The following is a 12,053-nucleotide window of genomic DNA, read 5'->3' as shown; positions in this document are numbered from 1 at the left end:
TGTGACAAAAAAAAACCAAGGCCAACACAAGATCATTAATAAACTCTACTTTTTTGTCAGTTTTACTTTAAAAAAACACAAAAAAGCCTGTAAAATGGTGAACCTTGTGTTGTTGCAATGTATTGATTTTCTTGTGATACTGATTATTGTATCAGCCAAGGTTACAGTATTGATATTTTGTGATAAATTGTGCAGCTTTGATAATAATTCCAGTTACATAATACTGAATACTGTACCCACTGTTCCCCCATCTCATTCATTGTCCAGTCTAACATGTCCCTTCTCCGGCGGACCTGCTATGGACCCATCACACCGGCATTAGCCTCTTTCATTTGGACCACGGATGTGCCTTCGACCGCTCTGTTCCCAGGGCTTCTCCACCAGCCTCTAATTGTGTTGCCTTTGCGATGTGTTGCATGGGTCTCCAGAGGGGGCCAAGCCGTGGTGAAGTGTTAGCCGCGGTTGGAACATGTCAGTTTGTCGACGCGGAGGTCCAGATGGCTGATCCCGGAGCTAATTTCACATCATGGGCTCTTGCAACACGTCCCCCTAGTGAGACCCATTTCTGCCCTCATGACAGAAGTTCAACTGCCGTCATGTTATTAATGTTACTGGACAGAACTGTGTTACACTAGTAGCAGTACGTCAAGGGCTGTGAATTTAAAGAACATAGATTACGTTTTCCACATGGTTGACATTGAGTTATAATGTATCAGTTAGGGCAAATGTAAGGGGTTGTGTAACATCATCAGTTTTTCTGGACCTCCGGACAAATATTTTAGACATATCAGGGACAAATCAGTTTCATACTAAATTATATCAGTGGATGTAAATATGTGTTAAATAAAATGGCTTGGTTTGGCATTTAAACAGGGGGTATTTAACTTCTATGGGGTATTAACTGTAAACACATGACATATTTAGATTACCATGACACCTTTTATTGTTTTTGACACACAGCCACCTTAGATTTGACAAGTTGTTGTATCATGTTTTTGTATATTTATGGAGAATTGTTGTGCGCGAGAATGGGAGACGTAGATTTGTGGGCTGAGCATTGGACAAAACCAAGAGATATCACTAAAATACTCAAACATGGCAATTAAAATATCTTCATGCATGCTTATTTGATGAACAACCTTATAGCATGGAAGAAAGATCCAAATAGTCAATTTTATATATCATAGTAACCCCTTTATAAATTAAATTATGTCAGTCAAAAATAATTTGATATCTCCTGTTTGAAAATTATCTCAAAAAGAAGACCAGGGTTCACCTTTTTTGTGCAGTTTTACATTTAAAAAGGCTTTGTTCAAAACCCTGGAGCAGGTTAAAATCACCAAAATGCCTCTGTAGTAAATGTAGCTAAAGTAAGAGTAATCTCATCATCACTTATCAATCCCATTCTACTAGTGATTCTCAAACTGTGGAACAAGGCGTCCTCTGCAAATGTATTTATTCAAAGAGACATTTTTATTTTTTCCTTTGGCTTAATTGTTACTTACAACTGCTTAAATTTAGTTTAGACCTATTAAAGACCCAGGGACATTGCTGCCAAACAGGCACTTAGAGTCCCCTGATCACATTGGGCTCCCAGACAGCAGTCCCTTGGTAAATAAAGGCTCTATACAGTAGAAGTACATTTCATTGACTGGTCACTTTCTTAACTACATCTTGAACCATGTCTCATGAAGCAATGTCTTACTTGTCTGGCAAATCCAGAATGATGTGTCTGTATTTTTTATACAGATTGATACTCGTCTGGTTCACACATAATCTTTTGTGTCTCCAGCCTGGACAAATGTGATCGTGCAATCAGATATTTATTTATTTTTTTATTATTTTTTTTTTTGTGAAACGAAGGAGCTCATTGGTCACCTATGATTTACAAATAAATATGTTTTGGTTTTGTTTTTAATTTATGAAAAAAAACAGAACAGAACAGTACAAAACATAACATAACAGGACTTGACAAAAGACAAAAACGTGCACAGGAGACAAAGAAACACACAAGAAAATTATAAACCTGGTACAAAGCAGAGGACAAGAAACAGAAATAAAACAATGATCAGAGCTTGGGATGGGTTGAGGGGGTTGATTGAGGGGGTGGGCTGGGGGCTTATGATGATACAGTGAGCTAATGTTTTATTATTGCGCAGGTAAAAATGAATGAGTGAGTATAGTTATGAAGTTAAACTAGTTTTGACATTCAGGTTCAGGGTTGGGTCTCCATTCTCTTTTATTTATTTTTCCTTCCCTTTTTTTCCTTCCTTTCCTTTCTTCCTTCTTTTTTCCTCCTCCTTTCTCCCTTTCCTTTTTTTCTTTGTTTTCTTCCTTTTTTTCCCTTCCCTTTTCCCTTTGTTTTTTTTTTTTTTTTTACAAATAAAATTCATCTCACCTCAGATTAGCAGAGTTTAGTTCTTCACTCATTGATTCTGCAGAAATCCACAATGTTTTTCAACCTCCTGTGATGTTATTTTCCTTTATTTGATCCATAAGGACAAACTACGATGGACATGTCCCTAATTGGCTAATCCACCTGTCAATCATGCCCTTCTGAAAACAGAGAGATTCACCGGTGACCAGACGTACATCTTTGGTAAGTACTGAAGAAGTGTGTACTCTGAATCCTGGGAAAATGACAGTTTATTATAGTTAAAATAAAAATAAAAAATGTTGGTTGGTTTTTGGTTGATTAATATTTTGGATGTCGTCAGTGGATTTATTGGTTTTCTGACGTGAATAATCAGAGGGGCCGTGATCAGAAAGAAATCTCATAATTTGAAAAAAATCTGATAATAATCCGATTTTGAGCACATGTAACCGACACTAATGTTTAAGCTGATCTGTAAATCATTTTTCTCTCTTTTAAAGTTACCTGAATCTTTCTGTTTGATTCTTTGTCCTTGATATACACTTTGCTAAGGCTCATTTTTTAAGTTCCTATGATAAATTAGGACTGAAAGGAAAATTCATCAAGGAACATTGTATTTTTAACCTTGTCTGACTTTCCCTTTCTGCCTATTATTTCTAAAAAAAATTCATAAAATGCACTTTAATGTTTCAGCTCCAAGTGACAACCTTTCAGCAGTAATGCCACCAGCCTCCTCAGACTATCCATATTCTTATCATGAGTCTCCAACATCTATTCAATAAGCTCTTCATTTGGCAGTGTCTGATAGATAAGTTTATCATGTTTAGAGGTAGAACATATCATTCTGAACAGAAGGTAATACAGTACTTTTTAATTACAAAATATTCTAAATAAAAAAAAAAAAAAAAAGATTAGATTTTATCTGTGGTAAAAAGGAGCTGAGTCGAAAGGCAAAGTTCTCGATTTACTGGTCAATCTACGTTCCTACCCTCACCTGTGGCCATGAGCTTTGGATAATGACCGAAAGGACAAGATCGCAGATACAAGAGGTCTGGGAACGCCTTGGGATCGCCCCAGAAGAGCCGAGGGAAGTGTGTGTGGAGGGGGAAGTCTGGGCCGCCCTGCTCAAACTGCTGCCTGAAGCTGAAGAAAATAGGTGGATGGAATAGAGTAACAGTGTGAAGAGAGAAATCACAGTTATAAATCTAATTAATTGCACAGCCTTTTTACCATTTATATTGTTCAGACTTACAGATTATTTGCTATTGTGATACGGTAAAAAGGCCCTCACCATCACTTACTGTAAAATATGTCCCAACTATTAGGGATAAATATATCTTATGCTCTCAACCATACATTTTTTCTTTCCCATTTCTAAAATGATCATATTATTATAACTAAACACTGCAATTTGTCTCAAACACAATTCTTTTCATTTACCCGACTTTGTTAAAAAAGAGAACTTTACCTTTAGCAGAATGCATTAGCTTGTACCGGGTGCACTTACACTAAAGCTTTTCACAACTGAATAAAATTAGGTTTCCTTGATGTGCATTAGCTAAATTAAGTGAATAGACCAGCCCGAGTGTTCCAAAACCTCACACTAATATGTCTGCTTACACCCAGCGTCCTAAAATGGTGTTAGCGGGGTCTTTCTGGATTGCAGTCAACAAATTATGTAACTAAGGACATATCTAAACTGAAAGGAAGAACTTTAGAGCTTTGCAGAGAATTACAGACAAAGAATGACCGACCTTGTTGGTGCTTGTTTACGATCACACAGGCGACAACTCAAATGACACGGTTATAAACGCAACATGACTTTTCTTTTATAACACGGTTGTCAGTTTACAGAGGTACATGGATTAGGTGCAAGTATAGACTGTATGTATAAATGGTAACTCCCACGGTCCAAAATTGTCACCCCTCTCTCTGTAACTGCTGCAGTGAGCCTCGTTGTTTTGGGCGTAAAGTGTTCATATTAACCCGCTCTACATGATCCTGGTGTTTTTATTTCACTATTTTGTCCATAAATCAAGATATGAACTTTAAAAAAAAAAGACAAATCAGGCGCCTTCTTTCCCCAAAGTCACTCCCACTAGCGTTAACAACAGGTTTGATTGACAGCTTTCCTAAGTACCAGCTCTCAACAGCCTGGCTCCCGATTGGCTCTTTGGTTGCTATGATACTTGCAGTCGAAACTCAGCTCGAAATTTGCCCCTGTAACTGCTAACCTCGATGAGCTCCATTTGACTGGAGCTGAACACAGTGGGTGACGTCACGTTCGCTTAAATCCACTTCTTTATCCAGTTGATGGGGCTGAGGGAGCGTGACATCACCCATACCGCTGCGCTCATGGTCACAGCAAGCGGCGCAAACGGGCAAACTCCGCACGTACTCTCGTTTGATTGAGAACTAACATACAACTCGCATATTCCAAACCCGTCAGCCCAATCGCATTTATGTCAATCTACAGAGCTAATGCAGGGACTGTCTCGGCTGCCTCGTGTTTTCACTCAGCGTCGCGGTGAAAGCTTTTAGATGACAAGTTAAATCTATTGTGAGGAGCCTGCATCTCCTCTCCGGTGTCGTGCGGTTGGTACAAAGTGGTTTTGCTGAAATATCTTTGCTAACAACAACGAGCATGTTAAAAGCACACTCCTCTTACTTCATGGTCCAAGGACAATAAACACTATAATTGGATGCAGACAGCACATGGTGGTCTCATTTTGACCCAAAGAACTGCTTTATAAAACTGTACACGGGCAAAACATATTCATCTACTGCTTTTGAGTTGCAGACCGAAGATTTAAAAGCAAAAATCCTCTTAGAGTGTGTAAACCAACATGTACAACATGTATTCTTCCCTTGAGCGGGGTCAGCTCTCCACCAGCCTTGACCTGCCTGTTTCCATGGAGATAGCAAAGTTTAATGTTATACCGAGGAACAATTATGGCATTTTTCAGGCAAGCTACTTTTGGTCTTAACCTTAGTCTTTCTGTATATATTTAAAAATGTGTTTTCTTAGGCATTTTTTAAGTACACATAACGGCAGCACAAAACAAACAAACTGCTTATCAGTGTTTGTCATGTGAATATATTATGTCTGAAATTGTCAAAGTCGGATGAAAGTGAATGGACTTAAAAACAAAATGGAGGACTTTTTTGGGTTTTCACTAGATGACATTACAACATGATTCTTGTGCATTTAGCAGACTCATATATTTTCTAATTATTACCTTGTTTAGGGGGACAGCATCAGCATTTTACACACAGACTGTATAAAAAAGTGGGTAGCACTTTAAAATACGGTCCGGGACTTACTGGTAATTATGGTGGTACTTACAGTGGTAGTTACTGTGGTAGTTACTATGGTACTTCTGGTGGTACTTTGTCTGGTAATTATACTGATACGTAGCGGTACCTTAGCTGGTACTTATACTGATACTTACTGTATAACTAATAGTGGTATTTTGTGGTACTTACAGTGGTACTTACAGTGGTACTTATAGTGGTACTTACAGTGATACTTATAGTGGTACTTAGTGGTACTTATAGTGGTACTTACAGTGGTACCAGAAGTGATACTTAGACTAATAACTACTGGTACTAGTACTGGTACTTACTGCAAAATCATATGAAGTGAATGATATTAAAGAATATGGTGTTATTAGGCATATGAATCATTGATTTCATTATAAGTTCATAGAAAATACACAAGACAAGACATTGTGAAAACACAAACACTTTATTATGACAAATTTCCCATTAATACAACAATCAGACTGAAAAGAAACTTCCAATAATGACAATAACAAATAAATTATACATTTTAAATGAACATGACAGTGATACATACTGTAAACTATCAATACTTTAACTGCTATTTTAAAGCAAGACATTATGGTACTGGCACTAGTAATTACTGGTACTTACTGTAGTTTATACTGGTACTTTGCGTGGTACTTACTGCTGTATGTACTGGTAATTACAATAATAGTTACTACTGTATGTACTGGTAAATACCACAGTAGTTACTACTGTATGTACTGGTAATTACCATAGTAGTTACTACTGTATGTACTGGTAATTACCATAGTAGTTACTACTGTATGTACTGGTAAATACCATAGTAATTACCAGTGAGACCGGACTGTATTTTAAAGCGAGACATTATGGTAGTTACCCTATTAATTACTGGTACTTTCCCTAGTACTTACTGCTGTATGTACTGGTAATTTACATAGTAGTTACCAGTGACAACGGACTGTATTTTAAAGCGAGACATTGTGATAGTTACACTATTAATTACTGGTACTTTCCCTAGTACTTACTGCTGTATGTACTAGTAATTACCCTAGTAGTTACCAGTGACAACGGACTGTATTTTAAAGCGAGACATTATGGTACAAACACTATTAATTACTGGTACTTTCCTTGGTACTTACTGCTGTATGTACTGGTAACTACTGGTACTATCTGAGGTACTTACTGCTGTATGTACTGGTAATTACTGGTACTTTCCCTGGTACTTCCTGCTGTATGTACTGGTAATTACCGTAGTAGTTACCAGTGACAACGGACTGTATTTTAAAGCGAGACATTATGATAGTTACACTATTAATTACTGGTACTTTCCCTAGTACTTACTGCTGTATGTACTAGTAATTACCAGAGTAGTTACCAGTGACAACAGAGTGTATTTTAAAGCGAGACATTATGATAGGAACACTATTAATTACTGGTGCTTTCCCTAGTACTTACTGCTGTATGTACTGGTAATTACTGGTACTTTCACTAGTACTTACTGCTGTATGTACTGGTAATTACTCGTACCTTCCCTAGTACTTTCTGCTGTATGTACTGGTAATTACCATAGTAGTTACCAGTGACAACGGACTGTATTTTAAAGCAAGACATTATGATAGGAACACTATTAATTACTGGTGCTTTCCCTAGTACTTACTGCTGTATGTACTGGTAATTACTGGTACTTTCACTAGTACTTACTGCTGTATGTACTGGTAATTACTCGTACCTTCCCTAGTACTTTCTGCTGTATGTACTGGTAATTACCATAGTAGTTACCAGTGACAACGGACTGTATTTTAAAGCGAGACATTATGATAGTTACACTATTAAAAACTGGTACTTTCCCTAGTACTTACTGCTGTATGTACTAGTAAATACTGGTACTTTCCCTAGTACTTACTGCTGTATGTACTGGTAAATACTGGTACTTTCCCTAGTACCTACTGCTGTATGTACTGGTAACTACTGGTACTTTCTGAGGTACTTACTGCTGTATGTAGTGGTAATTACTGGTACTTTCCATAGTAGTTACTGCTGTATGTACTGGTAAGTACCATAGTAGTTACCAGTGACAACGGACTGTATTTTAAAGCGAGACATTCTGATAGTTACACTATTAATTACTAGTACTTACTGCTGTATGGACTGGTAATTACTGGTACTTACTGCTGTATGTACTGGTAATTACTGGTACTTTCTGAGGTACTTACGGCTGTATGTACTGGTAATTACTGGTACTTTCCATAGTAGTTACTGCTGTATGTACTGGTAAGTAATGGTACTTTCCCTAGTACTTACTGCTGTATCTACTTGTAATTACCATAGTAGTTACCAGTGACAACGGACTGTATTTTAAAGCGAGACATTGTGATAGTTACACTATTAATTACTGGTACTTTCCCTAGTACTTACTGCTGTATGTACTGGTAATTACTGGTACTTTCCCTGGTACTTACTGCTGTATGTACTGGTAATTACCGTAGTACTTACCAGTGACAACGGACTGTATTTTAAAGCGAGACATTGTGATAGTTACACTATTAATTACTGGTACTTTCCCTAGTACTTACTGCTGTATGTACTGGTAATTACTGGTACTTACGGCTGTATGTACTGGTAAGTACTGGTACTTTCCCTAGTACTTACTGCTGTATCTACTTGTAATTACCATAGTAGTTACCAGTGACAACGGACTGTATTTTAAAGCGAGACATTGTGGTAGTTACACTATTATTTACTGGTACTTTCCCTAGTACTTACTGCTGTATGTACTGGTAATTACTGGTACTTTCCCTGGTACTTACTGCTGTATGTACTGGTAATTAGTGGTACTTTCCATAGTACTTACTGCTATATGTACTGGTAATTACTGGTACTTACGGCTGTATGTACTGGTAATTACTGGTACTTTCCATAGTAGTTACTGCTGTATGTACTGGTAATTACCGTAGTAGTTACCAGTGACACCCGACTGTATTTTAAAGTGAGACATTATGGTAGTTGCACTGGTAATTACTGGTACCATCTATACTACTTAGTGCTATTTGTACAGGTAATTACTATAGAAGAATTAGCACAGACAAATACTGCTACCACTCCGTAGTAACTTGTACTGCTAATTACTTAGGTAGTCAAGAACAACACAAGGCTGTACCGCTGATATTTACAATGGTTTGTAGTACTACTTAGAAGAGGGGTAACTAATAAAAATAGTAGTCCACATTTTAAAAGACATACATTGTGCTTAGTGACACGGCGAGTACTCACTGTAGCCTTACATAGAAGTTTGCGCTACTTAATGCAGGAGTTACACTCAATATTCCCCTCTGAGCTTTAAATACTGGGCCAAAACTTGTGAGGGTCATGGTTAGATATGGCTGTACACAGTCACACTGAATACATTTTTCTCTGGAGTTAGTCTGCGTTTCTTCATAGCTCCAACTTCTTCCATCTTCAGTCTCTCACCATGGTGTTTACTGACATAATTAAGTGAAGGTCAAATCTGTAAAAAAGGAAGTTAGTATTATGGTCCAATCTGACTCTACACTTAAGAATCAGCATGTGGATAGTGGATACTTACCCATTACTTGCATTTATTCTGTTGTTGATTTTAGTCATGCAAGTGTGAAACTAACGGGACCTGAGGATTAAAGCAAAAGGTAAAATATTGGCACTCATTTCACATAATGGGGGTTTTTCCTGGATTTACCATAACAATTGTACTGCCAGTCACTTTTCAACTTTTCTGGTAATTTTGTCCTACCGTATAACTTCAGCATCTTTAGCAGCATATCAGAACATTGTACACATGTAAACACCTGTAAGATGTACTTACGTTCATTATACAAGTTTTTCTCCTTGTATGGAACACAGGGCTGCAACTAATGAGCATTTTGGTAGTTGACTTGTTTAATGACTATTTATATTGTACTCTGACACTTTCTCAATGCATTATATACAAAATAAAAGTAGAAACATGTTCAATGATGGCAAATATTTCCAAATTAAATGTATTATTGGTGAAAATATTTTTGTTTTGTGTTGATTTTTTTTTGTGTTACATTGTGATTCAACAATTCCACTGTCTTTGTAAAAACATTATAAAAAAGAAATGGGTTTTAGGGTGCACATAATGACTATTAAAACATACTATTATTATTATTGTTATTATATTTTTTATTGTCAACTAGTGATGATTAGTTGATTAATTGTTGCAGCCAACATTCATATAGTATGTGACCAGCTCAAAATTTGCTTAAGCTAAATTTAATGAAATATGTGCATTTCTTCACTTTCTTGCAGTATAGATGTTATTGAATGATTTTGATTTGTTTATTATCCTTCTTACTATTCCTCTGCGATCTGAATCTTTTATCAGTTACGTCGATGATCACTTCTACAATGTCAGTTTATTTACAGTACACATCCCTACTGCTGTAATTAAAAAGTGACCCTAAATTTTAGGGTGGCAGGATTAGAATATTGCATAGATTATGTTCTTGTTGTATGATTTCACAAAGGCTGCAAACGCAGCTCCAGACTCCCCAAAGTCAACCTTTAGGACTATAACAGGGCCATAACCCCTCTGCACTATGCCGACGTACCTGATTATCTACGTTCCTCTATCCTGTCCAAACCAATCTTGTCTGTGGTATGCTCTCGGGTAACACCGCACATCCAGACCTCTACTAGTGACTGCAGAGCATCCCAGCTCATCTTCACTGAAGCATACTGGTACCTTTCCTGCGCCAAGAAAAGAAGAAAATCCTGAGATAACAACAACAGATAAGTTAATTTAGTATTTTTCTCCCTGTCATTTAAAACACCAGGAACTGCAGCTTTCAAAGTGAATATGTGCGGGGCAACACGCCTACTGTAACTGCTAGACGCGCGTTTCAATGTACCCACACACATAAACCCACATTGGAGGACCCTCTAAAAGCTGTCACAGTCAGCTCAGGACTCTCTTCTGGCCTTTCCGGAGAGTCTGTTCACTTTACCTGTGCGCAACTCATTCGGTCACGGCCGATCTCCGTGGAAACGCACGAAGCGCAGGGCACATTTGTCGGGTGCATTGAAAAGGGAGAGCCCTTGTCGCGCGACAAGGTGCATCTTCCAATGGTGCATCTAAGAGCATTTTTGCGAATTGGGACACGGCCATGGACAGTCACAGTTTCCTCTTGTACTTCTGTGCGCGTAGTTAAATGTCCGATCTGTAGGACATAAGACTAGTAAAAAAAGCGCCTTTCCTTTTCTATGCAACGCTTCCTATGCTGTAGAGAAAACGTATTCTCAAACACTAACAAACACTAACGCCCTAGTACGCATTGACACTCGTACGGCAACATTAAATTCCAATTTCCCCCGCATTACCTCCTTTGCTATGTTAACGCCATCTAACGCCTAGCCTACACACTTAGATGGATTTCCCTTACCTTTACATTCACACGTTAGCATCTTGCGTTTAGTATATCAACCCCGCATTGGCGGTATTAACCCGTATTAGCCGCCAGATGACCACGCCCTACATCCGCTTGCGCCACACTCTGCTACCGGGCCGCGGGCTGGCTACATATTAATTGTTTACGTAAATAATTGCCACATAATCGTGTGCAAAGGAGTGTTTTGCAGCGATAGGTCATTAAAATATGCAATAGGTTGAATGATTGCAAACAACAAAACCTTTTGCTCCACGGACAGATTTGGTAGCTACAACGCCATCTAGTGTGTCTAGAGGAAAACCTGTCTACTACTACTACTTTCATAGTATAGATTACGGATCCAAATTGTGTATCACATACATTCGACAGATGAAACAATTGATAAATTAAAATAGTATTAGTGGGATTCATTGGTGAAATTCCCATTAATTGGAACGTTATAATATAGCCTACTTGGGAATTATTAACTTCAATTAATAAATAAATAAATGGATACATATATAGAGATAAACTCGTCAAACTACTCTCCATTTATTGGCAGTCTTTGTCAGGAAAGAAGCAATCTACTCTGCATCTGACACTGAACTATTAAAATCATTTTGTGATCCACACCAAGGCCCACACTCCAGCACAGTATTTGGCGAGAATGCACCTAAATGTTGGTTGACACCCGCCATAAAAGGAAACGAAGAAGAAGTGAATTATAGACAAACCCCGTGGAAGGCCACTCTGTGCAATTGAAGTTAACTTAGCCATCCGCGGCCAACTAGAAAAAAACACGGTGAGTTGTCAAGTACATTATGAAAAAATACCTACTATGTTAATTTTCTTCTGTTGATGTGCAGATGGGCCCAAAGAAGACACTGCGAAAAAGGGGCACCCCCTTACATTCATCGGGTTCAATAGCTGGTAAGACGGCCCTCCGT

The 12,053-nt window shown here is 37.9% G+C and overlaps 1 long non-coding RNA gene across 1 annotated transcript; it reads right to left on the bottom strand.

Moving 5' to 3' along the window:
• Window positions 1–9,109: 9,109 nt before the first annotated feature.
• On the bottom strand, window positions 9,110–10,479 carry LOC129456694 (uncharacterized). The gene is made up of 3 exons (XR_008648904.1): window positions 10,291–10,479; window positions 9,267–9,326; window positions 9,110–9,188 (listed from the first exon to the last, which is right to left on the bottom strand). It is a non-coding gene; the product is annotated as an uncharacterized LOC129456694 (long non-coding RNA).
• Window positions 10,480–12,053: the final 1,574 nt, after the last annotated feature.

Source organism: Periophthalmus magnuspinnatus, chromosome 12, assembly GCF_009829125.3.
Source record: "Periophthalmus magnuspinnatus isolate fPerMag1 chromosome 12, fPerMag1.2.pri, whole genome shotgun sequence".
Taxonomy (NCBI): domain Eukaryota; kingdom Metazoa; phylum Chordata; class Actinopteri; order Gobiiformes; family Gobiidae; genus Periophthalmus; species Periophthalmus magnuspinnatus.
This window is presented reverse-complemented; position numbering and strand designations above follow the sequence as displayed.